We start from the raw sequence: 26,442 nt of genomic DNA, 5'->3' as shown, positions 1-26,442 counted from the left end.
GCTGTGTTGCTCTGCCACTTAACTAATAAAGAAGTCAGTGTGGTGGAATATTTAAACCAGGAAAACTTCTGCTGGAAGGACCCAAACTGCACAGTAAGAGGGTTTTTTTCAGATGGAACTTTCAGCATTTGCAGCCAAATCTTGCAAAACTTGTTGGGTTTTGTGCAAAACTCCCAGTTGCTCACCAAGCAGCCTGCTGGGTTTTAATGGCAGATTATTTTACCCCATGAAAATCAGTACAAAATTCAGACTTTTCCATCTTTCTGTGGGTTTCTCTTTGTCTCCCTCAGCAGAATTCCCTGTCTCAGGTTGTGGAGCTCCAGGTGTGTCCCTGGCCCCTGCTGCTCCTTGGCTTTTTCTGCTCTGGGTTTCCTCTTTTTATTTAAATCACATGGGATTCAATGTCCCTGAGCACTGAGGAGTTTTTAAGTTCCCACATATATCACATGTTATATATCACGTTTTTACATGCTGTTATTTCTGATAGTGACACTGCAGACACTCTGTCACTCCCAGAAGGCAGATCCTGAGTGGATCTGCACTGGAGGTGTTCTCCAGCAGGAATTTCTTCTCCTTCTTAATTTCTTTTTTTGTGGGAGTCTAAATTTCTATCCATATTTAATTATAAAATTGCTATTGTGAGAAGAGAATGGCAAGAAATCTCTCCTGGCTAAATTACAAGTGGGGCCAACCCCTTTGTTCTCTATTCAAAAACTCTCTTGGTGACATTATCACCTTAGGGACTTCCTGATTTGACCCCACACCTCTTCACCTCAGATTTCACCTGGAATTCCACCTGAAAACACACCTGGGAGTGCAGCAGGAGCTCCCAACCCCTATCTGAGCAAAACAGGGATGAGATTTATCCCCTGCTGTCATTTCTGCAGAAACTCCTGCTGTTAGCGGGTTGTGGGATTAAAACCCCTCCCAGCCTGCAAAGCCTCTCCCTTAGAACCACGTCCTCAGCAGTAAATGTGCTCTGATCTCAGCTTAGCACATCAAAGCTGCTCTGGAATCAAACCTCCCCTTGTCACTGCTGCACATTTTTAGGTGTAAAGACCACAAAGCCTCCCTTGAACCTCCCCTGGTGCCCCTCTGATGCCCTGGGCTGATGCTGGAGAGAGCAAAGAGACTGCAAGAAGTGGGATGAACTCCCACATTTGCCTTGTTGTTATCTCCAGGCCTCCACAGCTCAGTGTAATTCACCCAATCCTGTAATTCCTGCCCAAAAAACTCCCTGCAATGAGATTAGAGGAGAGCTGAAGGTCACCCCTGCACTGTGCCATCCGCAGGAAATTCAGTGTATGCTCACACTGTATTTATCTCCAGCCAGCAGCAAAGAGGATAAAGCAGAGGTGGGCACAGAGATAAAACTGAGAGGGAGGTGTTGGCTTGGGAGGGTTCATGGCAGGGAAAATCTCACCAGGCTGCAGGGTAAAGTCACCTGAACTCTTCATTTTTTTAAGAGTTTAAAGCAGATTTTTTTGGGTAGAAATTGAATTGCTGCACAAAAACTCAGGTGGGACACAAATTAGGGAAAAAGGGAAAAGATCTCCCAACCCTACTCAAAAGTTACCAGGCACTGAGTAGAGGCAAGGATTTTTAACTGAGGGCTCCACCCCAGCCTTGCAGGCAGGCAGAGGTTTCGTGTCTGTTGGAGGAAGCAGAGAATTCCAAACACTTCAGCAAATGCCTGCTAAAATCAGCTTTTACCTGGAAATGAGCACTAAACGTTAAACAGCAATGAGTTTTCTATGTAATTAAATTGTTCTCCTATTAATACTCTCCATGAAACACGCTTTACATTGGATATCATTAGCTCTCCTTTTTTGCAGTTAATTTTTTCACATAACTCTTCTCTTCCCCTTGCAGAAAAAGCAGGGAAATATCACTGAGTTACAAATTCCATTTTTTGTTTCCATCAGCTCATTACATAAATTATTCAGAACTGTTTTATAAAGTGGGGATTTCAGCTTCCTTTACAGAAATAAGGTGAAAAGACAGTCCCAAAACAAAACAAAAAAGGGTAAAAACCCCCTCAAACATTTGATGCAATTTTAATTATCCTGTCCATTAAACTGCAGCTTGTTCACCAGTTTATAATCTTAAAAAATATCCTTTATACAATGGATGTCACTCAGAATATTTTATACACTTACCATAATCACCATTCCAAACCTCCTAACTCTCCCTCCCCAAAAGAAAAGAGGAAAGGAAGCAACAAAGGAGCAATTCCCAAGGCACAGAATTTCCTGTGGGTTTGAACTCTGGATTTCCATATTCATCTCCAAAAATCACCATCTTCTGCCACCTCCACAGTTCCTTTTGCAGCAAAATTTCCTCTCCCTCTGCAAGCCAAAACCAGCACCTTGCACCTTGCCAAATGAGGGATTTTAATCTAAGAATCCCAACCTGTGGCACATTTCTTCATCAGAAAATATTTCCAGTTCCTATTTTGAAAAAAATCAAAGGAGATTTCTAATGTTTACATCAAAACCCACATGGCTTCTGAGGGCACAGGAAATTTCATCCAAGAACCAGGAAGAGTTTGGGAGCACTTTAGCTTTTTTATCAAAATTCATTTGTTGTAGTGGAGTTTAAATAGTGTGGTAATATTGCTAAAATAAATACTGCTACTACTGGTAGCAGCCAGTGGTTGTTTGGCAATCCAGGAAAAAAAATCCTTTTTTTTTTTAAATGGAGATCTGCACCATGACAATAAGAACCACAGGTTTTCTTTTTCTTGATTTATTTAAAATGAATGTCTACCACTTACTGAAAGGAAATGTAGAAAAAGGATGCTGAGATTAATTAGAGAGTCCTTTTGGATCAGAGAGGTTTTGGGGTTTTCCTACTGGAATAAAACCAAAGTTTAGTTGTGTTCACAGTCACTGAGATTGATTTTAGGTTCAGCAGAGGGATGTTCATCTTCCTGCCTCCCCCTGGAGAAGGGGAAGGTGGAAACTTGTGAAGTCACCACGAAGCAGCAAATTTGACAATTCTCAGGAGTTTAAGTGAGCGAGGAGATGCAGCAAAACCAAAGTGGTTTTTTCCAAGAAAACCAATGTCAGCAGGAAACCACCAGAGAGATTCCACCAGGAAGAGAAACACTGGATTGGATGCCTGGAAAAGACGAGACACAAGGAGAGAACAGGGGAGGGATGAAATTTAAAGGTAAAACAACACACAAGATGTGTCTGAAGGTCTTTCCCAACTCCATTTCCTGGTGTCCAGTGCAAATTCTGCTTTTCAGCTGTAATTCAGCAACACAGAAAGCATTGGCCACTATGAGACACAAAAAAATTAATGAAAATGAATCTCATTTAATTTCTGTGTCATGACTCACTTAAGGATGAGGTTTGTTGGGAGAGATCTCCAGATCAGTGCAAGTCTGGAGAGCCAAGCAGAGGCTGAAATTCTGGGGCAGAGGAGGCAGAGAAAGAGCTGGGAAAGGAGGGACAAGAAAGGGTGAAACTTTAGAAGTTAAAAAATCAGTAAACACCCAGCACACGCCAGCAGTGTCAGCCACATCAGAAGAGAACATATTTCCTGCTGAAGATGAGAAAGGGAAGTCAAGAAGTCATAATTTTCATCTGGAACATCAAACAATAAAGTGATTTCCTTTAGATAAAACCGTGTTAACGTCTGGATTGTTAATTGTGCAGCAGATGACAGCTGTCAGCAGATGTCAATTGTGTATTTAGAGAAGATTCCACTGACTGAAAATGAAATGTTTTATCTCCCCAAAATAAAAGACACATAAAACAGACTCTAACAGCGTTGCAAGGGAATGAAACAAGTTTTAAAACTCTGTATCTAGAAGTGGGTTTTTATAAGCTATCATATTAAACTGCTCCTATACATGCAGCACAAAATTAATAATGGAAACACGCCTGAATCCTTTCAGTCAACATCACTCAGGGCTGCATGGGAATAGGATAAAAGCTGTCAACAGAATTACATAAAGGAGTCAGGATTAGTGGTGTCTTTTTGGAAACTGATAGCAAAGTTTCTACTGAACAAAGTTTTGTTCATGATATTCTCTGTCCACTCTTGCTCAACTTTTCAGCAACATAACAACAGCTGAACATCCAAATATATATTTTTGCTCTTTGATCCTTCCTCCAGCACATTACAGCTTGGTGATTGGGGTTTTTTTTTAAATATCCTTTTACTTGGCTTTGCATTTATTGATTTGTTTTTGAGGGGATGAACTGTGCTGTTCGACAAGGCTCCGAGGCTGAAATATTTCATGGTTGTCATTCATTACTCTGAAGTTCAATAATCTGTGGCACCTCCTTGTCCTTTAAAATATTGGCAGCACTCTGTGGTTTTTATTAAAATGTCTGTGATGCCTCTTTTTAATTTGTCAGACAAGGCATGGCACAGGTGGCAGTGCAGAATAGGAGGATTCCTCTGAAACAGAAATAACCTCCAAGGACCTTCCCCTGCTGCCTGTGTTTATTCAAATCCTACTGACTTTTGTGAGAATTCTGAGCACCAGTCCAGGCTCTTTTCACCTTTCCAGCAGGTAAACAATAATTTTCATCTGCTCTGATAAATTACCATCATTTCATTCCCAGCCTGCTCAGGGGTATTGGGAGGAAGTAAAAACACCCACGCAGTTAAAACCTGACTTAATAAATCAGCACATCCCAAATAAACTTGGAAGTTTCAACAGTGCCTGTTCCTGTTACCACCACCAAGAACAACCAGATACCAGCCAAAGACATGAATATATCAGACAGGCCACAGCAGCATGACCAAAAACAATAATTACTTCTTTGGAAAGCTGAAAACCCAGCAGAAAACAGATTTTTCAGGTAAATAAACACGTCCAGATTGACTTGGAAGCTTTTGCAGCTGGGACAGAGGAGTCGTCATTGGAGTACAAATAAATGAGAGTTCTCAGAATTAATATAAAGCCTCATCTCATCTTGCAGCCCGAGAAAAATTAATCAAATCAAATAATTTATTCAAGGAATAGCAACTGGAGGACAGCTGTCATCTCAATTAAAAGAGCTCCTATTGCCAGTCGTGCCACATCACTCCTCTCCTGACCCCAATCCATCCATTTATGTAGTTATGAGTTAGACAAACTCCTTAAAGGTAATTCTGTCTTCTAACCCCATCTCTGCCTTCTGGGAATTTAGTTTTATCCCATCAAACTCTGTTTCTTGTCTGACCAGCTGATAACTTCCAGTCAAAGCTGGTCATCTTTAAGGAGTCCTTAAATTTGACCCTTTTTACACCTTCTTTTGACCTTTAAATTATTATTTTTTAAAAAATCTAGAAATTAGAAGTAATTTTATAAACATGCAAAATGAAAGGACATGGTTGAGAATTTGAAAAGTTCATAATGTAATAAAGGAATTCTAATAAAGGAATTGTCATGATAAAAAATAAAACCCCATTTGATTACACAGTTCTTCTGAAATGGTTCAGTCTTTTGTTCACTTTGGTAAATAAATTTTTTAATATCATAAAAATCATAGAATATCCTGAGTGGGAAGGGACCCACAAGGGTTATTCCAGTCCAAATTCCTTTGTTATGGTCCAGAATGTGAACATCAGCCTTACTCTGAGTGTGGAAAGGTTCACAATATTTGCAGGATATTTAATCTCACCTGCTTCAGCTCTCTGTACAGCTCAATGAACATCTCACCATTTCTGCCAGGGAAAGTTGTGATGTTCTTCCTTGCCGGACTGTTTTCCAAGAATTTCCTCTGGGACTTGGCAATTGAGAAATCTGTTGAAAGGAATGAGGGAAAGATGAGAAAAACTCATCCTTGGCACGATTTAAAACATTCCCTTCACGAGATGTGTCTGGAACGTGGAGATAATGAAGCCACACACCCTGATGGAACATCGTGAGAGAATAAAACATTTTATTGAACATGATGAAAGTAGTGTGAGATGTTAAAGTTTAAAACTCTCTCACATTGTCATTTGTAAGTCTTTATGGCCAATATGCATGCAAGACATTGCTACAATTATCACTTAATCCCTGATTCCACAGAAATTAACTCCACAATCCAACGGCAAAGAGCAGAATCGTTTTAATATTCTAACAGTTAGAGGATAGAGTGTCTTATTTAAATACAGATGCACTTTGAACTACCTGCTCTTTCACAGTTCAGCTGGAAATTATAATAATTATACTGCACATTATTATTTTTCAACAGTTGTGTGTTATATCCTCATACAGAGATAGGGATATGTCCCAGACAGGGAAAAAAACATAACAGCAGTGCATAAAAAATAGGATCTCTTTCCAATTAGGCAGCTAATACAAGTAGCTTAATAATCCTTTGGAGGAAAAAATGCACTGATATCTTCTAAGGTTCAAATTTAAGAGTTCATTTCTGTACAATATTCTAACCAGGAATAGAAAAGAAAGGAGTGTATCCTAGATAAAAATAGAAAGGGATAGGCATTGCCATTGGGTTTTACCTGTGTGTTATGTTAAGACAGAATAGAAAGAAGAAAAAAAATTGATTGTGGTTCAAATTTGATTATTATCTGGTAAAAAAAAAATGCATTAAAGATCATCTCTTCTTTAAAAAAAATGAAATACTGAGGAGCAGCTTTTAATACTAGAAACCAGGAGGCATCTCCATAGGAAACATCATATCATTAAAGGAATTCTGGAGCATTTATTGTGGATATCAGGAGGATAAGGATAGATTTCCTTTCACTTCCACCACACTTCTAACCTGAATTCTGTCAGACAGGAGGTGCCTGCTGCCATCAGCCCTGAGATGCCCAAGCTCATTTTCAAACCAATGATCTGCAATGTACAGACAGGTTCTGTAACAGAGCTGGTGAGACCTCAGGAAAGGACAGATACAAAAACAAACAGAAACCACTGAATACTTCCAAAAATCTGCTCAGCCCAACCAGAAATGGCCCTTCCCTGACCCAAAGCATGATTCAGCCTGCAAGAAAACAGAGGCAAAACCAGCCCGAGTGAAAACCGCTCCTCTGGTGCCCTGGGCTGTTTGCAGTCCCTCTCCTGGGTGAACAGGTCGTGCAGAAGATGCTCCCAGTCACACCCGTGCTGCTGGTGGGGACCTGCACTCCTATTTCAGCTGCTGCCCTCAGCAGCACTGAGGGTTCTGCCACCCACAAATTTCACCTTTTGTGACCAAACCACGCCGGGTTTTAAGCACAGCAGTTCAAAGGTGACATGTTGGACAAGCCCCTTTGTTGTGAGGCTCCTTCCTTCAAGCTTCACGTGCATGAATTAGGCTGTATGATTTCTAGACCTTCAATCAAAAAACAATTTGTTTTCACTGAGCTGAAATGAATGAGATTTAACTCATCAGGATTTCCACTGATATTACTGTGGAACATGAGGGCTCAAGGAAGGGACCTCGATTTTCCATGACAATAAATTGTAGAACAGAGCTGGTAAAGGAACCAGATTTTTATCTCAGGAGTGTTCTACAAATACAGCAGATTCCTTAGGCTGTTTTCCAAAATCACAAGAACAATTTCTTTAGTGCCGAATCTACCAGAGCCCCAACTTTAAATTTGTAGAATTTCTGGTTTGGGGAATTTCTGGGAATTTCTTCTCAACATTTATTTAATAATTACAGTCACCTCCTCCTACTGCTCTGTAGCATCCTATTTTTAGCACTTGCTTCCCAAGAGATTCCTTGCTAGATCCTATAGTTTCTTCTTTTTCTGTTTACCCTGTTACTTTTTTTAAGCATTTCTTCATTTTTAGGAGTTTCTTCCCTGTTATTCTTCAACAGCTCCAAAATTTTCTGATGTTTCACAGCATTTGCCTCATTCAGCTGCTCTGGGCTATTTTCCTGTAGCACAGCTGAAGTCTCACACTCAAGGGAAAGAAAGTCTTAAGGGGAAGAAATTCCCTTTTGATTTCAGGCAGGATCAGATAAAACATCCCTCATACTGATCATAGTCCCCAACTGAACAACAAAGCAAAATATTTGGGGATAAAGGTGCTTCTCTCCAAATAAAAACATCCCAGAATTTCTTGTTTGCTGCATCTCTTCAGTGGCTTTATTGAATTTGTTGCAGGCTGGCATTTTGTATTTCCACAAAAGGCCAGCAGCTTCTGTACCAGCATTTGTGAGATCAGTAATTTTGGGTTTGAAATTTGGCCATTAAGTAAAATATGGAAAAGCACGGCTTGAGGCGGGCAGGAAAAAACAGAGATAAAATATCTGATTGTTCTAAAAATCCATTGTTCAGCCCTGTTTACAGTGCCTGAGTCAGGTGTTATCAGAGTGCTGCATGTGCCATTTATTTCCAGTGTTCAATAGGAAGTTCAGGAGAGTGGGAGTGAGATTGGAGCTTTTAATCTCAAAAGCCTCAGAAGTTGTTTAAAACTCGACAAATGAGGTGATTGCAAAGCAACTTTAATATCAAGCAAGGTTTTCCTCACATTCTTTTTCTGCACACAGTGAGGTTTTTGGACATATCTATGTTTTGTACCATCGTAAAGTTGTGAAATGGATTGAGTTTGGAGATATTTTGTGTTTCTCAACTCGCTGTGGGTCCTTGAAAAGTTCTTTTCTAAGGTAAAAAAAGGAAAGCTCCAAGAAAAAGCTGTTCAGCTGTCAAGTCATCTACTAAAGCAAATAAAAGAAATTCATCCTGCTGAGTGTTTCCTTTGGCTGAAGTAACCTTCTTTTTGGCTGGAAAAGGTTAAACATTGACATACAAGGTACTTTTCAGAAGCAAATTAAAGGAACTGGGAAATTACACGAAACAAATCACAGGGGTAATTAGGACAGAGCAATTTTCTGGATCTGTGCAGTGTAAAACACATCTTTTTAATGTCTAACTCCCTGTTCCACCCCAGTGGGAATTAGCATTTCATACCGAGATCACAGCCAAGTCAAAGGGACCCAGAATCCCTGCCTGGAGTTTCCTCTCCGAACTGATCTATGCCCTGCAAAGTTTTGACTCCTGCAGGATTCTCTGAGTTTGATTTTTAACAGGTTTCCAGGCCACGCTTTTTTGCTAAAATACAGAAAATCTGATGGTTGGTTCGACCCAGTGAAAACCTCCCTGGCAAGTGACAGTGAGTAAGGAGCCCACAAGCTCCACCATCAACAGCCTAAGGAGGGGAAGTGTCATTGTCATGGAAAAGAGCAATAAATCACCTGAGAATGTGCATTTGCATGGTTTGTATTTGCATTTGTGTGGCTGAACTCCCCCGTGGGATGGGCAGGGAATTTTGTCAGGAGCTGCTTTATCTGCCAGAGTCAAAGTCATTATCCACTCTGAAGCCTGCTGCTGTTTGTTCCAGTGGTAGAAACACCAGGGAATTCTGTTTCAAATTCCTAAGTGAATCTGTTAGTTCAACAACAACAACAAAAAACTGCTCTTGTCTACTCTGGAAAAAACAATATTCCTTAGGTTTTGGAGGACATGCTCTCAAGTGGTTGCAAAATCAAATAATCCTGGCATAGCACATCTGCTTTCCAAAGGAAGCCATGAATGACCAAAACAAATTATCTGGAGCATTATTCTGTGAATGACTTGCCTGAACTTTTAAAACAGATTCACTTTTCCCACAGCAGAGATGAATCCAAATTTAACACAATTATCTTATTTATTCAGAAGATTGACAAAGACATCTTGGGCTTCTCCTGGATTCTACAAGAAACAGATTCAGACAAAATTAGGAGTAACAGAGCACAAACATGCTGTTTGCTCTCAGGATTTGGAAACTTTGATACTTTGCCTTCTCCAGCACCTCAAACTATTCACTGGAATAAACTTGTACATCAAATCAGACTGGTCCCTCCAGCTGTAATTTGGGAATTTGTAGAAAGCAAAGAGCTTCAAATTCATCAAATATGTATTTACACATGACGTAGTGCATTTATTTTACTTATGAAATACCTTTATTTTATATATTAATATATAATATATTAATATATTTTAGTTATGATAAGTGAATACTTTTTCTTATGAATCCACCTTGCCCTTAAAATTCAGAAATACTTTTTGCCAGGATAATAAAATGGTGTTATCAGTGTTTTAATAAAGTTACGTTCTGCCAGGGTGAGGAGTGGAAAAAGAATCAGAACTTGTGACCAGGTAGATCTTTCTGACATCCAGGTGGGGGTGCACAAATCGTCCTGGACTGGACGATTTGTGCACCCTATTTATTTAAATATATTTAAAGATAACAGTCTATTATCTATAGAATTTAAAGATAACATTCTTCACCATGCCCAAGCACTGCCGAGTAAATTTTGCAAAATACCCAGGAAATAAAGTGGCACAAGTGGAAAGGCTGTGAGGCTCTGTAAATCTGAGGAGGCTGTGAACTAAGAGAATATAACGGGTGCTTACCCTGTTATTGGGTTTTTCCCTTTATTTATTTCCTTGGCACCAATTATTGGCCAGCATTAGGGATAAAATACTGGAGAACTCGTGCCTTTGGTGTGCCCCAGCCCACACAGCACACAAATAAATGTGATGTCCACACCAGGGTGAAGCTGAAGGCAGGAGGAGGTGAGGATTCTTCTCTTTTATGGCTTTTCACTGTGGGGAGAGGAAAAATGAAATGACCTTTATGAGGGAAATGAGGAAGAATCCTCACAGCACAGTAAAACTACAATGTCTGATTATCTTCAATAAATTGCAGCATTGGAAACTCCATCAAAGCCCTGTATTAGGTAATTTTTGAATATTGCAAATTGCTGCAAATTAATTTCTCCAGTGGCTGCCAAAGTCATCCAAACCCATCTAACAGTGCTACAGTTGTAAGAAACTATTCAGAAAAATGTTTTGCTGACTTTAGCTTGTTAACACTCACCAAATCTGATCTGTCAAATTCAAGCTGTTCCAAGTACTGGAACAAAGAGATGAGAGGAGAAAATTATTGTATAATGGAGAAAAGAAACTCAAACCTGGTAAATAATCAAAGAAGGAAAAGTAACTAAAACTGTGACTTTCTATATTTGTATTTTTCCTTTTGAGTGATTAGGGATAAAGGATAAAATTGTGTGATTTATACTTTATAAAAAGAATTTTTCTTTTCTTTCTTTACACAGTAAAACTAACAGAGACCAGGAGAGCAAATCGATGCCACCAAATGTTTTTGTCTAGATGAAGTTGAAAAGAAAGGAGGAGGACTGGCAGGAAACTTTGTCCTTTGAGTTTCTGCTCTTTTTAACCAAAGTAGATGTGCTCATCTTTGTCTTGCTATTTCTAGTGCTGTGAAGTCATTTAAATACGATGGCATTTCTCATCTTTTCAGCTGGGGAGGATTCATTTGACAGGTTCAGATGGGTGTAGATGGATCTATAGGAACCAGATCTATTTTTGCTATAACCCAGAGTATCTGAAGGTCCAGTTCAGTAGCCCAGAATTCATTTAGTGACATTTAAAATCCAATTATCTTCCTAATCCATTGCTCTCATATTGCTGATCAATCTCTACCTTTGTCTTGTCTTTAGCATATTTTCTGCTCTAGAAATCCAAGGGTTGATTGACTTTCTTCAGTTTGAGTGGAGATAACATATACATATTTATTTTGCTTCAGCTAGTGCATTATCTCTCCTTCAGCTTGATTCACAACATGAAAATTGGTATTTGCTACTTCCATTTCCTGTTAACATTACCAGTAAATAATAAATGTTGCGACAGAAAATGTTGTGACTGCTTTCCACACAGATCACCTGTTTAACTAAAAACAAAGTTATTGATCTTCCAATGATATTATAGAGATTTCACTGAGTTTTCCAGGCAAGAGCTCTCTGGTTTTCCAAAGAAAAAATGAAATTCTAGATGAAAGTCACTAAAATTTGAAATGAATTGAGAATGTTGCTGTATTTTCAGTTCCTGACAGTAGTGGTGGCTTTTAAGCAATGGTAGCACTGTGATATTGAGCGACTCTGTGAGATATTTAATTCCTCCTTAATTATACTGCAAATGTTTCCTAAGCAACGTGGCACTGGGAAACCTCAAATAAAAGGTTAAACCTTCCTGGGATGACAGAAATGCTCTCCACAGGCAAAGCAGAAAATTCCCACCTCGATCTTCCCGACCTTGTCCTTGGCAGGGTTATTTTGATTTCTGTGCAGACCAGTGGATGGGACATTTGGGATGGAGCTCCAGCAGCCACACAGGGTTTGTTTGTAAACTCTCAGAATGTGCTGATCCTCCTCCCTGTGCTGGAGTATCTTCCTCTGGATTCATTCCTGGATTTTCCTGGGCGCTGCTGGCGGGATTCCAGCGCTGCACTTGAACTTTTCCAGCGTCTCTGCAGTGTTTCCCCATCTCTCCACAGCTGGTTCCCCCTGCCTGCCTTTGGCACAGGAGCTTTTCCTTTCCTCCCTGTGCTCAGCTGCTTGTGTTGGGCACCAAAACAAACCCTGCACTCCCCCACAGCCCCGCACGTACCGGGAGCGTACGAGAATCCGGGGGATGCTGTTTACATCAGAGGGGGCTATAAATAAAAAAGTCAGGAGTTTTTCATTCTCACGATCCATAGATGTCTTTAGCAGTGTGGATTTTGTAGAACAGAAGGAACCTCTGAGCTCCTGCAGCTGGTTTGGATTTCCCTTTTCTTTCCTCGAAGGACTGCAGGGATCAGATGATTTCACAGCAGCCACTCCACTGCCTTAACTCTACTTATCCTTTTGTCATTCTGGGCATTAGGAAAGTGTGAACTTCATTCCAAACTCTGATTTTACTCAGGAATATTGCAGTAGCAACCCCAGTCCCTCGAGGTGAGCAAGGAGAGAACAATTTGGAATTTCCAGCAGCAATTTTTGACTCCAGCTGGGAAACTCAGGGCACTCCACTGCTACCTGCAGCTCCTGCCTTCAGGGAGAGGAGGGAGCACAGAAACCTTCAGCTCAGCAGCTTCTCATCGTGCAGCTCTGGAAGAGCCAAGCTGCTTCTGACAGATGAGCCCAAATGGAGCAGAAGGGGCTGAGCCCTCGGGAAAAGGTCGGGAGCTCAGGCAGGGGGAAGTCAGCAAGAGTTACTGGGGGATGCTGCTTGCAGTGCTGCTGATGCTCTGAGCTGGAGCAGAGACTGGGCAGAGCTGGAGAATAAAGCAGAGATTTATTGAAAGGCCTTTAGGACACACCTTGGGCAGGACAAGAGCCTGGCCAGGGCTGCAGCCAAGGGGGACCCAAAATGGACACAAAATGGACCCAAAGTGGGCACAAAATGGACCCAAAATGGGCACAAAATGGACAAAGGGTCACCAGGTCTCACACTTGGATCAGTTTGGGTCCATTTGCATTTTGGAGTTGAATTGTCCCATTGCAGCCCCAGGTGATGCAGTCCCATCCTTCTTGTTCCTCCCTCAGCCCCCCTTGTTTGTGCTTTGGGGCTGAACCCTTGTCCCAGCTGTCCTTGGTGTGCAGCAGGAGAAGGATTTGTTTTGTGTCCCTGCTGTGTGCAGAGCTGAGTGAGCCTGAGTGTGAGCTCACAGCTGCACCCTGGGCAGCACAGGAGCTGGAACGCAGGGGAGAGAAAACTGAAGGCATCATTGCAGCACAAGATTTCTACTCCAGGGAGCTCAAAGTTCCTCCTGCATGAAACCTGAGAAAGAGGGAAAAACAGAGAGGTGAGGGGGAGCTGGGAGAAGGAGAAGGAGAAGGAGAAGGAGAAGGAGAAGGAGAAGGAGAAGGAGAAGGAGAAGGAGAAGGAGAAGGAGAAGGAGAAGGAGAAGGAGAAGGAGAAGGAGAAGGAGAAGGAGAAGGAGAAGGAGAAGGAGAAGGAGAAGGAGAAGGAGAAGGAGAAGGAGAAGGAGAAGGAGAAGGAGAAGGAGAAGGAGAAGGAGAAGGAGAAGGAGAAGGAGAAGGAGAAGGAGAAGGAGAAGGAGAAGGAGAAGGAGAAGGAGAAGGAGGAGAACCACCCCAGCCCCACCCTAGTATGGAATCCTCTGCAGGAACTCAAAGACCTGATCAGGAATGGGGATATGGGGGAAATAGAAAACAGAAACAGAAAAAAGCAGGAAACTCTCACAATAGTGTGGCTGTATGCCTGGAGTTAAAAAGATACAAAAATGAGCACATGGAACAGTAAGACTGTTTTTTTTGCTGGGTAGAATTAGGCTTTAGCAAGTAGAAAAATATGTTAAGAAATATGTCAAGCAACATAATAGAAAAGTTTAATAATGAGGCTCTGTGCTTTGTTTATAGAGGAGCCTAAAAAGTTCCTGAGTAGCAAGAAAGATGTTAAGTAAGATAATAGAAAAGTTTAATAACGAGGCTCATACTTTGTTTATGGAAGAGCCTAAAACTTTCCTGAGTAGTAGGAAATATGAAACAAGCATCTGTTGCTAAATATAAGGTCTAAGTGTAGTTTTCATGATTGGTTTATGCAGATGCCTGTAAGCTCTTAACAATTTGCTATTGATTAGAAAAGTTTTAAAAGGCCACAGAGAATTTTGGCTGCTGTTGGCAGGGCCTGAGCTGCTGCCATCTTTCAATTGCCCCACCCTGTGCTGAGGCTGACGCTGCAATAAAGCTCGAGGAACTTCTCCTGTTATTTGGAAATTAGATCCAACAGGGATACACCAAAATCTCCAATTCTAATTCAGTGAAAAAGCAGGAATTTTTACAGGGAGAAGCAGCTTGGAAGACAAACACTTGGCCTAAGTCTGGAAGACTCTGGATGGGGTTTAATGAGCTCCCCTGGCTGCCACAGCTGCATTCACCACAGAGATTTTAAGGAAGAGTGGCTGTTCCCTCACTTTCTCCCAATTAAAAAGGATCTGAACAGATTTATCCAATTTGACTGAACCTACCACAGCTTGAAGAGAAAACAGTTGGTTTATGAAAATGCTGATGGATCAGTAGAAAGAACAGAAGACTTTGGAAGTTTCTTGAATTAGCCTTAGAAAAGGCAGCCAATTTTCATCTTCATTTATCCAGGCACATATGGATGGTTCCATAAGCAAAAAAAAACCCCAAAACTCAAAAAACCCAACTTATCTCGGTCTGTTTAAGGAATGAGATCCAAATGAGCTGAAATAGAGTAATCTGAAATCTGGCTCATCATTTGTGAAACCTGAGTTTTTATTCTTTGGGAAACTTGTCATCTTGGGAGAGCTGATACATTCCAGGTGTGCTGCTAAAGGTATGCTGCAGAAGAAGTTTCAATCAAATTATGATTCATTAAATAATAATCCTGGAGATTTGTTTTCTCTGTTTGTCATCAAAATTAGAGGCATGGCTGTGGGGGGTGCTTGCAGTATTGGTGAGTTTTCTGGTACAAAATCATGGGGTTTATTTCAATTAATTCAAAGTTCCTTTTTCATCAGATAAAATTACCTGAAGTGAATTTCTAAAATTCCCAATTTTTTTTTTTTCCTCAACATCACAGGGCAGGCTTGTTCTGGGGATTGAAAGTCATGACAAATGAGGAAATTGCCACTTTAGAGTGTTCCTGAAGCTGATTTTCCATATGATGAGGAAGGTTCTGTGTACAAGGACATCTCCTGATCACTGGGGAGCTCTGGAAAGTTTTGATTTCATGGGAACTTTCATCCCATGTCTCCTGGATATCAAAATACGTGTCAGACTGTAAACAGATCTCAGGTTTGGATGTAAATATTCAACCCCCTCAAGGCTGAGTTAATAAGTTAGAGAAGCTTATTCAAGGGAGAAGAAAGAGCCTACTTAGGCTGTCAATACAATTCACAAAATGAATTTTTGTGCTCTGTCAGGGGAATGTTGGAGTCAATATCTGCTGCACAGAAAATGTCAAACACTATAGGAGTTCAGAGCTGTCTGTTTTTAGAGAGGTGGAAACTCCTCTGCCTTAAAAGTGACAGCAATAGTTTGGGAATTTTTTAACTTGTGTATTGAACGGATGGGAAATTTAAGAATTTTTTTCTTCTTCCTGTTTTTTTTTTTTTAATTTTTATTTTTTTCTCCCCCAGAGCCTGGGCACAATGCCAAAAAAAAAAAAAAAAGCAAGAATTTGCTGTGGAGTGATACGAACAAGACTGAAACACGGAAAGAAATGAGCTGAAAATGCAGGATGAATTAGCACAGGCAGCAAAGGGCTGTGGTAAATCACATTCCTGATTCAGGATACCCCCACAGGGCAGGATGGGTTGGGTTGGGGCATTGGAAGGATCCAGAAATCCCAACCCTGCCTGCAGGGGTGCATCAACATTGCACTGACTCCTGAAGTTGTCACAGACCAATGAGGGAGGCTCTGAAAGCAGGTGCAGAACTCTTATTTCTCACAGAGAGAGAAAGTTTCAGACATTCCTCTCCTGCCTAACTCCTTCCAGCCCATCAGATGTGACAAACATTCGTGCTTTTCTTCATATTTTCCCCTTCTTTTGGTCACAAAAAAGCTGTAAGAGCCCATCCCACAGACCAATTAAGTGTCTCACTAATTGACACTGATCAGTGACCCCGCTTGGGGCCTGGCTGTGCTCTCAGCTCACGAGGAGTGGGAGGGAATTTATTATTATTTATTATTATTATTTATTATTATTATTTATAATTCAAAGTCAGGACTTGAGGTGTGGCTGCAGGAGCTCATCCTTGTCTGGAGCAGTCCTGGATCTGAGCTGAGCTTTGCCTCCCCTGCTCAGAGGGCCCAGGATCACTTCGTGCCCACCAACACCTGGTGACAACAAAGCCACCAAACTCAGTGCCAGGAGCAGCCAGGGTTTTATCTGCCCTCCCCTGTTCAGCTCCAGGTTTTCCACAATGGCTCGCTCACCCTTCAGCAAATTTTCCTGGTCCTTTAGAAAATGAACGAGGCAAAGAGAGGGGAGGTCCATCCTCAGCTGGCCAGGTAGCAAGAGCAGCTGCAGGTTTCCCATTTGGGCATGAGAAGAGGATGATTATTTATAAACTGGGCTTTGTACACTTGGGCTTTTTAAACTTCAGTTAAGATTTTCAGCTTTTGCATCCAGGAGAACCAAAAAATAAGAAATAAGAAAATAAGAACCAATTTTTTTTTTTTCATCTTCATCTTTCTGGGGAGAAGCCTGCAAGGATCTGTCAAATTGCTGGAATTCTTAGTTCAGCTCCAACTGGTTTGATGCCTATAAATCCCACTCTTCGTGGGCACCACCAGGAGCAAGGATTTCACCAGCCTGGGTGCATTTCATTCTGTGCTTTTCATTTTCCTCAGGTGGCTCGGGGCTGTCAGCCACTGAGGCACTGCCTGGACCTGCAATTCTTTGATCTGGGCTAAATCCCAGCAAGCAAAACGGCCTTTGCAGAAATTTCTTCAGTGTGAACAGCAAAATTTTGTGGTTTGGGATTGGAAAATTCAATGTGAGGTTTGGTGTTCATTGGATACAACAGATCCACACCTGGTATGGATTTGATCAATGCTACATTCACAGATAACTGATTTTATTTTCATTTTTAATTTCTCTTTTGAGACAGGACGTCAAACTATGGCTCATGGTACTTCTCTCACTATGTAAAAATAGATTTTACTCCAGTATTTTACATAAAGGAATTGTAAAAGTGTTCCTTAAAGGCAAGATGCCAGATACTGAGATGAGTATATGAGGTCTGAAAGAAATGAAACCTCTGACTTTCAAAGCCATACTCTGGTGGGCTGACATTTAACTTTAATTTTCTGCAAGTCAGTCAAAAATATGGACTGCAGATCCCATGGAAGGGACAGACAAGAACTTATGAGAGGGTCAAATAGCAAGAGTTGCCAATAGTAAAATTTATATTAATGTTTGCCCTCTCCAGCTCCTCCAGGCAAAGATCTCTCCAGTGAAGTCTATTTGAATTATATAGAACTAGAACATGATTATTACAATCTGGAGAAACAGATTAACATAAAATCATGAATAGCTGTACTTGCCCAGGAGAGGAGATAATGGTCCTTTTCTTAAAAAATGACCTAAAAAGTGCAACTAATTTTGAAATATTACAATTATTTCATCTATTTGAAATAAAAAAAAATAAAGAGGAAATGTCATAAAACCATTAAATTGGGAAAAGCAGGGAAAAGCAATAAATTATTTACTTGAAACTAGATAGAGAAAAAAAATTAGGGAATAAAACTGAACAAGCTCTTACCTTTTAAAAACTGAGCTCTGCCTCTCCACATGAAGATATTCACAAGCTCCTCCTTTCCTGCTCCTTCTCTCCCATCCCCAGCATCCGACTCCTGCCTCCTCCCAGCCCATCCTTGGCTCCATCCCCATCCTGCTGCTCCCCCCAGCAGGACCCCACCTTCCCCCTGCACTGCCTCTGTAATTAATTTAAATGCTAGAGGAATCGCCTCGAGCAATTAAAATTAGGAAATCAAACAGAACAGTCCTCCAGATAACATTTCCCAGTCTCCAGCAGAGTGGGAATGTCAATAAGGCTTGATGGGGGTTCATTTGGAGCTGAGGAAATGAGTTAAAAAATCACAGAGAGCCCCTGGTTCTCCCACAGCAAAACAATCTCTGAATGCACCCAGCAGAGGCAAATAAATCATGGGACGTGGCCTTTCTAAAGGTCACAAAATAACAAGTGGTTCAGGATTAATTGGTATTGGCACATCCATTGTAGAGAGAGGGGAGGTGATCAATGATCAAATGACACAAAGAGCCCCAGAAAATGCAGAAATAATAAAATAATGGCAAAGGGGAGGGAGTGGCCCCTGGTGTGAGCAGGAGGATGTGGGATGGGGAGGGAAAGGGTGCCTGGAACAGGGGGTTTGGGCTGGGAGGTGGGCAGGGGGTTTGTGGTGATAATAAAACACTAAAAGGACAAAGTGTTAGTGAAGGGGGAAATTAAAGTTAGAACTTGCAATTCCCAGGAAACCTGAAGTGTTCAAAAGAACTCCTCTGGAATGCAGAGAATGGATGAAGAGAAAATCAAAGGATCGTTACCCAGTGAAGCCAGATGCTGATAGAGGAGTGGGATTGATTGTTCACATGAAAAAAAATCAACAAAATTTATTTCCATGGGACTTCAAGGGGTTTCTTTTTCTGTTTGGCTCTCAATTAATTTGGCATTTAATGGAGATCCTTGACAGTGCCAGGGAGTGGGAGCCCCTGAGTGGTTTCTGGTGCATTTTTAGGGCTGGGAAGTCCCAGGTGAATGATAAAATCCCTCTGGGATTCCACATTTACTCACACACAATCCCAGGGTGGATGAAGTTGGGCTAGGCCAGCTCATGAGCAGATCCTGCAAATAACAGAATGAAATTTTTTCCAGGTTAAATTCTGCTCCAAAGTATCAAGTGAGTAAAATCAAAATCTGTAGAAAACACATTTCACTGTGAAGAGGGAAATTTGAACTTTTAGGAAATTTTCAAAGGGTGGTCTAAATTCATTTATTAAATTCCACCATCCCACAGCACTCACCAATAATCCTGTCATCCCTGAAGGCATTTTTGGGAACTCGTTATGGATCTCTAATCCCTTTGACCAAGCAACTTTTAAAACAGATTGGAATTTTAACAATTTTTTTGCGAAATGCAGAGCTGGTAAAATAAACTGATGGAGCTTGGAGCACCCTGGTCTAGTGGGAGGTGCCCCTGCAGGGTCTTGGGGTGATCTTTAAGGTCTGGTTCAACCCAAACCATTCTGTGATTCTATGATGATACCATTAGAATTATGCTAAATAGACAGCAAATTTCTTCATTCACTCATAAGTAATCACATTTTAAGTTTGAAACAGATATTAAAAAAAAAATAACTAAAAGAAAGCTACAAACCAAGCAAGCAAACAAAGCAGAAAAAGCCACTTCTGTGGTTTTCTCTGATTACTGAGAAACATCTCCAGGAAATTTAGTCAGTGTTAAAAAGACCAAACACCTGAGATGTGAATGAAGGAGAAATATCACATTTCTGGTTTGATCAATGACCATCTGTGCAACCTTCAGCAAAATCATTGCCTGGTTCTGATGTCACTTTGGAGGGAATTTATTCAAAATTACAGAAAACCTGTGATGTCTTGGGAGGCTGAGCTGGAGCAGAGACTGGGCAGAGCTGGAGAATAAAGCAGAGATTTATTGAAAGGCCTTTAGGACACACCCTGGGCAGGACAAGAGCCTGGCCAGGGCTCCAACTTTACAGCCACCTTTCAGTTTAATGGGATTTTGGGAGGGAATTCCTGGCTGGGATGGGATTCCCAGAGCAGCTGTGGCTGTCCCTGTCCCCTGGCAGTGCCCAGGCCAGGCTGGGCAGGGCTGGAGCAGCCTGGGACAGTGGGAGGTGTCCCTGCCATGGATTGGTTTTAAGGTCCCTTCCAACCCAAACCATTCCACGATTATTTAATTTACAACAAACCATTCTACAGTGGCTTTTGGTAGCCAAAAGTGGATCCCCTTTCTCTCCTACATCTCCTTTAAATGACTGATGCTGGAGGAGCCAGACTCACCCACCCTGAAGTCACCACGGCACTGGGATTTGTGTAAGGATTAAGAATTGTTTTCAGGAGAGGTTTGGAGGGGCAAAGCTCCAAAATTCATTTCTTTCCAGACAGATATCACAGCAATAAGATTAAAATATTCCCCCCTTCCGGCAAGACAAAGGGGGAAAAGCAATGAGGTGATTTTTTCTTTTTACCCACAGATAGTGACCTGCATTATCTCAAGAGAGTTTTGGTGAAGGCTTGAAAAATATACTGAGTTAAAAGATAAATATTTTCCAGCTTTTATAAAGTGAAATTCCCACTCTCAGCTGTAGGACTTGATTGAGGACAGTTCCTTGAGGCACCTTCACTGTCAATGGTGTGTAAAGGACACAGAATTTGTTAATCCCACCCTCCATGTGGTGCGTGTGGAGAGGCACAGCCAACAGAAACACGAGGAAATGCCCTCAGCTCTTTTCCAACCATAACAATTCCCAGATTCTATATTTTTCTGCTGTTAGTGATGTAGTACCTGTTTTAGTGATTTTTTAGCTTTTTCAGTCTTAAATTCAGTAAAACGTTTCCCCCTTTTTTTTATGAGAATATTTAAGAGAACTGCTAAATTCCATACCAGCTTTTATTCTCTTTTTTCAGGGTAACTTTCAGATTAAATTAGAGTTTACAGGATCCCTTTAATTATCTCCATACTAACAGGCTGTTACAGTATTAAAACACAAGCAGTAAAACCCTACTTGATGGAAGATAATTTTCTTATGCAAATCACTTTGGTTATGAGTAGATAATTTATAATCATAAATACTAAATTCAAACAAACAAAGCTTGAGCATTAGCTTGAGCATTCCAGAGTGCAGTGGGGAATGGAGATTGCAAATCATTGTGTGCCAGGCTTCCCTTTATTGCCTTTGTTTTCTGTTTCATCCAGACCAAAAGCAATTAAAGAGAATTTAGGGTGTCATAAAGGAGCTCATCCCCAGCCTGGAATCTTGGAACTGGGAATTTGCAAATTCCAAGATATTGACCCAATATCCATTGCCTCTAGAAGATGTTGTGATGGTTTTATGTTTATTTTTGGTTTTGTTGGTTAAATTTAGTGTAGTGGTTTAAATGGTCTTTTTGTTGTGAGATAGGATTAGGAGAAAAAAGTAAAATAAGTTTGATTTAAGGTAAATAGATAGATTTTTTAAAATATATATTAAAAGAAGAAAAATAGAATTAAAATGAAAGTTTTAAAATGAAATTGCTATACACATAGCAAATGGCCCTCCCTGATTAATTTATTGAGACTAAAAGCAAAAAATCTAAATTAACCACAGGTTCTCAATTCAAATCCATCTGTTTCCTTATAGCTCAAGTGATGGATAAAAAATGAAATTATTTACTAAATCTAAGAGGAGCCATGGGCAATGGATGAAATTGGTTCACGAATCTGTCCCAACTGGTTTTTAGGGGTAAAACTGCATAATTAAAGATGTACTTGGCCTCCAAATCAACTATCAATCAAAATATTCTAGAAAAAAAGTAGACAAAACCCCCTAAACAAAGTATTTGTGCTCTATTTGAAGTTTTCTTCCAGTAGAAAACATTCCTTAACTCTGAGCTGGTGAGAGGTAGATGAGAAATTTGTTAAAAGTTTTGTGATTTTGTGAGAAGGGTCTAAATTTACTGCCAGCTACCACTAATTTTAGGTGTTTTCAGAAGTAATTTTTTATTTCATGGAGTTAACAGTACCCAAATGAAAATTTAAATAGAGAGGAGGTGTGGGGAAAAGACAGAAAATTCTTTTCAAAGCATAAATATCTGATTTCTGACTTTTTGGTGTTCATACAACCATTGGCTTGGGAAATGAGGAAGGAAATGTAAAATATAAACTGAACCTAATATTGAAAATCAGCAAATAATCTGGAAAGGGTGAATAAACCATGGTTTCATCACTGTGGTGATGATCAGAACATTTTTCTGAGGCTGTGTGAGTGCCCCAAAGTCTGTGTTTAATATTAACAAACACATTGAGGCACGAGCACTGTGGAGAAGGAAATCAAATGGGGGCTGTGTGAGAAAGGTCAGGCCAAACTCAACTATTAAATACAGAAATAAATTTGAGCAATAAACTCCTTTGTCATGACTTGAGCTCCTGTTTTGTAGCTCCTGTTTCAAAGCAAAAGCAGAGAGTTGGGATTAAATCTATAAAATCACAAATAAATGTTTCCTGTGATGTGGATTTTCTATTTCCCCTTCCTTAGAACCAGAGCATTTCACTAAATTTACATTATATATACATGTACACACTTCTGTGTGTGTGTGATGGCTTCAGTTATGCAAAATAAATAACTAAAATGATATTGGTTTGTACTTCACATTGCCTGGTGTAAATTGCAAACTCAAGAAGTTTTTATGAACATCAGGACAAAGGCAAATCTTGGCTCAAGGTTCACGTGGTGACTTTATGAGAATCTGTGGGTTTGAAAACCTGGAACTTTTCTTCAGTCAATGCATTTGGGCTGATAATCAGAAAACGAGGAAGGGGAAGAAAATAAAGAAGAAAATAAAGAAGAAGAGGAAGGGGAAAGGGAAGGGGAAGGGGAAGGGGAGAATGGGGGAAAAGGAAAAGGAGAAAAGGAGAAAAGGAGAAAAGGAGAAAAGGAGAAAAGGAGAAAAGGAGAAAAGGAGAAAAGGAGAAAAGGAGAAAAGGAGAAAAGGAGAAATAGAAAAAAGGAAAAGGAATGGGAAAAGGAATGGGAAAAGGAAAAGGAAAAGGAAAAGGAAAAGGAAAAGGAAAAGGAAAAGGAAAAGGAAAAGGAAAAGGAAAAGGAAAAGGAAAAGGAAAAGGAAAAGGAAAAGGAAAAGGAAAAGGAAAAGGAAAAGGAAAAGGAAAAGGAAAAGGAAAAGGAAAAGGAAAAGGAAAAGGAAAAGGAAAAGGAAAAGGAAAAGGAAGTTATTGTAACTTTCACCAGGTCATGTCAGTGTGTGCACCATTCCTCCCAACAGTTAAAGTTTGAATTTAACCCGGGAAGCTCTGAAGTGCGGTGACAATTTGAATTTTGGGCCAGCTTTGAGGTGAGTTATGTAAGAGCAGTGTGTGTAAAAGAGCTGTTAAGTCTTTCCCCCCCAGGCGTTTGAACACCCAGCCCATAATTCCACATTAATCAGGCAGGAATATTGGTGTGGCCTGTGGGCATCCCTGTCCCCCTCCAGACTCTGCATTTTGGGGCACTCCCTGACATCAGGGTCTGTCCCCTGCCCTCCATCCCTGCAACTGCACCAGCACAAGTGTGAAAAACCCACCCGGACCAGAGCAGTCCCTGCGGGTCCTGAATGAGGCAGAGCTGAGAGAGAACAGAATGATTGGCTGATAAAAAACAGCATTTGGAAAAATACATCCTTCATATAGTTAACAACAGAGAGAAATGTTACAGGTGTGACTTCAAGTGCTTAGAAGAGATGGGAAAGTGATTTCTATTCCGTTTCCACTCAGAGCAGTGTGAGAATTTAATATTTCTGTATTTTTTAACATTACTGCACATAGACCATTAATTCCTTCATACCATTTCTTCATACCTCCCAGATGTGTGGCTGCTCTTTCACTTGCCTTAAGATTTGCAAAATACCTCAACAGAGCATTTTTAAAATAGCATTTAAAGATCTTTCTCTAGGTGGAAAAGGTCAAAGCGCTGATTTTCCTTCCTGCATTTTAGGAGCTCGTGGTGCTGTGATTGATCCGAATTCAGATAATTCAAATTCTAAAAGAATCCAGGAGCACTGGAGACCCCAAGCACAGGCACCTGTGTTAAACGTTCCTTTAAACACTTGATTTTAGGGCACTCAGGTCTAAATATTGGCTTTAGTTCCCAACTAAACCATCAAAGCTGAGCTTTTAAAGCTGATTTAGGAGGCGAATAATGGTTTTAAAAGGGCGGGTGTAAAGTTTAACTAATTAATCAGTTGGGGTTCTTTTATAGCTGGTTACTTATGCAGTCTGTCGCCTGCAGATGATTTCAAGGAATTACAGCAAAGTAAATTGTGTAAAATCCACAATTTAAGGAATTACAGCAATTTAAATTGTGTAAATCACAGAATTTAGGAATTACAGCAATGTAAATTGTGTAAAATCCACAATTTAAGGAATTACAGAAATGTAAATTGTGTAAATCACAGAATTTAAGGAATTACAGCAATGTAAATTATGTAAAACAGAATTTTAGGAATTACAGCAATGTAAATTGTGTAAATCCCACAATTTAAGGAATTATAGCAATGTAAATTCTGTAAATCCCACAATTTAATGAATTACAGCAGTGTAAATTCTGTAAGTCACAGAATTTAAGGAATTACAGCAATGTAGATTGTGTAAAATCCACAATTTAAGGAATTACAGAAATGTAAATTGTATAAAACACAGAATTTGAGGAATTACAGCAAATAAATGTTTCTTGATTCTTACCTTTCAGCAGATGTGGTTATTCATGATGTGGACTGAGGAAAATTGTCACAAAATAAACAAATTCCAATTTCCCCCCTTCTTTGTTCACAAACCCAGAATAAATCAGAGAATCAGAGCATCACCAAGGCAAGAAATGAACTCCAAAATCATCAAGTCCAACCTTCAACCACCATGGCCACTAAACCCCATTTTGTCTTAAATCCACTTTTTATTAAAATTTTTGAAATTCATGCCACAAGATCTCCAGAAGCTTCTTAAATGGGAGTCCAGTGAAGAAAAAAAACAGAGGTTAATTCAGTGATTAGCATTTCAATAATGTAAAAACAGATTTAATTTGTAAAACCTTATGAACATATGCCATTATGCCTTGGATTTCACACTTAATGTATTTTCAACATGGTTAAATTAAGAAAAATAATTAAAGTCAACTGAATAACCTTAATAGCTGGTAGTTGGAGAGCTGAATTAGTATTTTTGGTTGCAAATTGAAATATTAAGTCCATCTGTTTTCCTCTGAAGAAATTCCTGAAATTGCAGGGTTTTAAAATCAATTTTTCTATGTAATTAAAAATTTAATGAAAACCTACACGCTTCTGTCAATTTAAAATAGCAATTTTAATAGCAAATGATTTTCAATAGTAAATAATTGTAACGGTAAAATTAGTAAATTCACAACCAAACACCCACCAGCAGGAAGGAAGACTCAACACTGATAATTGCTTCAGATGTAATTGCAAAATTAATATAAATATAACATAAATTAATACTATTGAATTCCATCAAAGAAAGGACTGCACAGCTTAGAAATCCACATTTTCCACGCAGGGCCTTTCCTCATTTGCTCTTTAATAAACTGCTGGAACTTCTGCATAAATTAACAATGGAAAGAGTGGAAACAACTCTGCTTTATGGCACATCCTATAGAAAACACATATTAATATACATAAATATATATAAAATCGTGTGTGTGTATTTGTGAGTCAATATCTGAGCCCCTGCTGGGAGAAGTAACAGATAATTTATCTCACAACACCCAAATATAGCAGATATCTGAGATTTTACATTCCTTTCTCCTTAATGCCAGAGTGAATTAGAACTTTGAGTCCCCACATCCCCAGAGTTCAATTACAGCTGGAGCTGCAGACACAGATTCTGAAATCAGTTTGTTCATGCAACATCCCAGCCCACTTTCCAAATTAACCAGACAAAATCTGCAGAATTTTTGTTGCACCTTTACAAAACTCCTGACAGATAACTGAGAAAACTTAATTATCACCCTACTTATCAAAGGAACTTCATGTGCAGTGCCACTTTCATAGGAAGGGTGGGTTTTATCTCTTTATTACTGTGACAAATGTAGCAATATTTAACACAATTTCCTTGATTTGTCTCCTTTTGGAGCTTGGGGTTATTTTTTTTACTCAGAGTGGGGAGCTCTGCAAACAGCTTGGAAAAATCCAAGTGTCACTGAGGCATCCTCAGGTAGAGAGCCCTGGACTCATCCCAGGCTTTCCAGAAAAACCAAACCAGAGCAGCCTCTATCAAATTATCTGAATTATTATCATGAGTTATCTCCACCCCTCTGGGGGTTTATTCCTATTCCACATGACCCTAATGCCTCACTCTAAACTGATTATTCCAATCACTTCAAATAAATGATTATATTCTCCTCTAAGTGCTCCT

At 40.0% G+C, this 26,442-nt stretch overlaps 1 long non-coding RNA gene across 1 annotated transcript; it reads right to left on the bottom strand.

The window, feature by feature from the left end:
- Positions 1 to 2,751: 2,751 nt before the first annotated feature.
- On the bottom strand, positions 2,752 to 13,438 carry LOC134556318 (uncharacterized). Its single transcript, XR_010081645.1, has 4 exons — positions 12,027 to 13,438; positions 10,342 to 10,533; positions 5,628 to 5,749; positions 2,752 to 3,123 (listed from the first exon to the last, which is right to left on the bottom strand). It is a non-coding gene; the product is annotated as an uncharacterized LOC134556318 (long non-coding RNA).
- Positions 13,439 to 26,442: the final 13,004 nt, after the last annotated feature.

The sequence above is a fragment of the Prinia subflava genome, chromosome 11, assembly GCF_021018805.1.
Source record: "Prinia subflava isolate CZ2003 ecotype Zambia chromosome 11, Cam_Psub_1.2, whole genome shotgun sequence".
Classification (NCBI taxonomy): Eukaryota; Metazoa; Chordata; class Aves; order Passeriformes; family Cisticolidae; genus Prinia; species Prinia subflava.
This window is presented reverse-complemented; position numbering and strand designations above follow the sequence as displayed.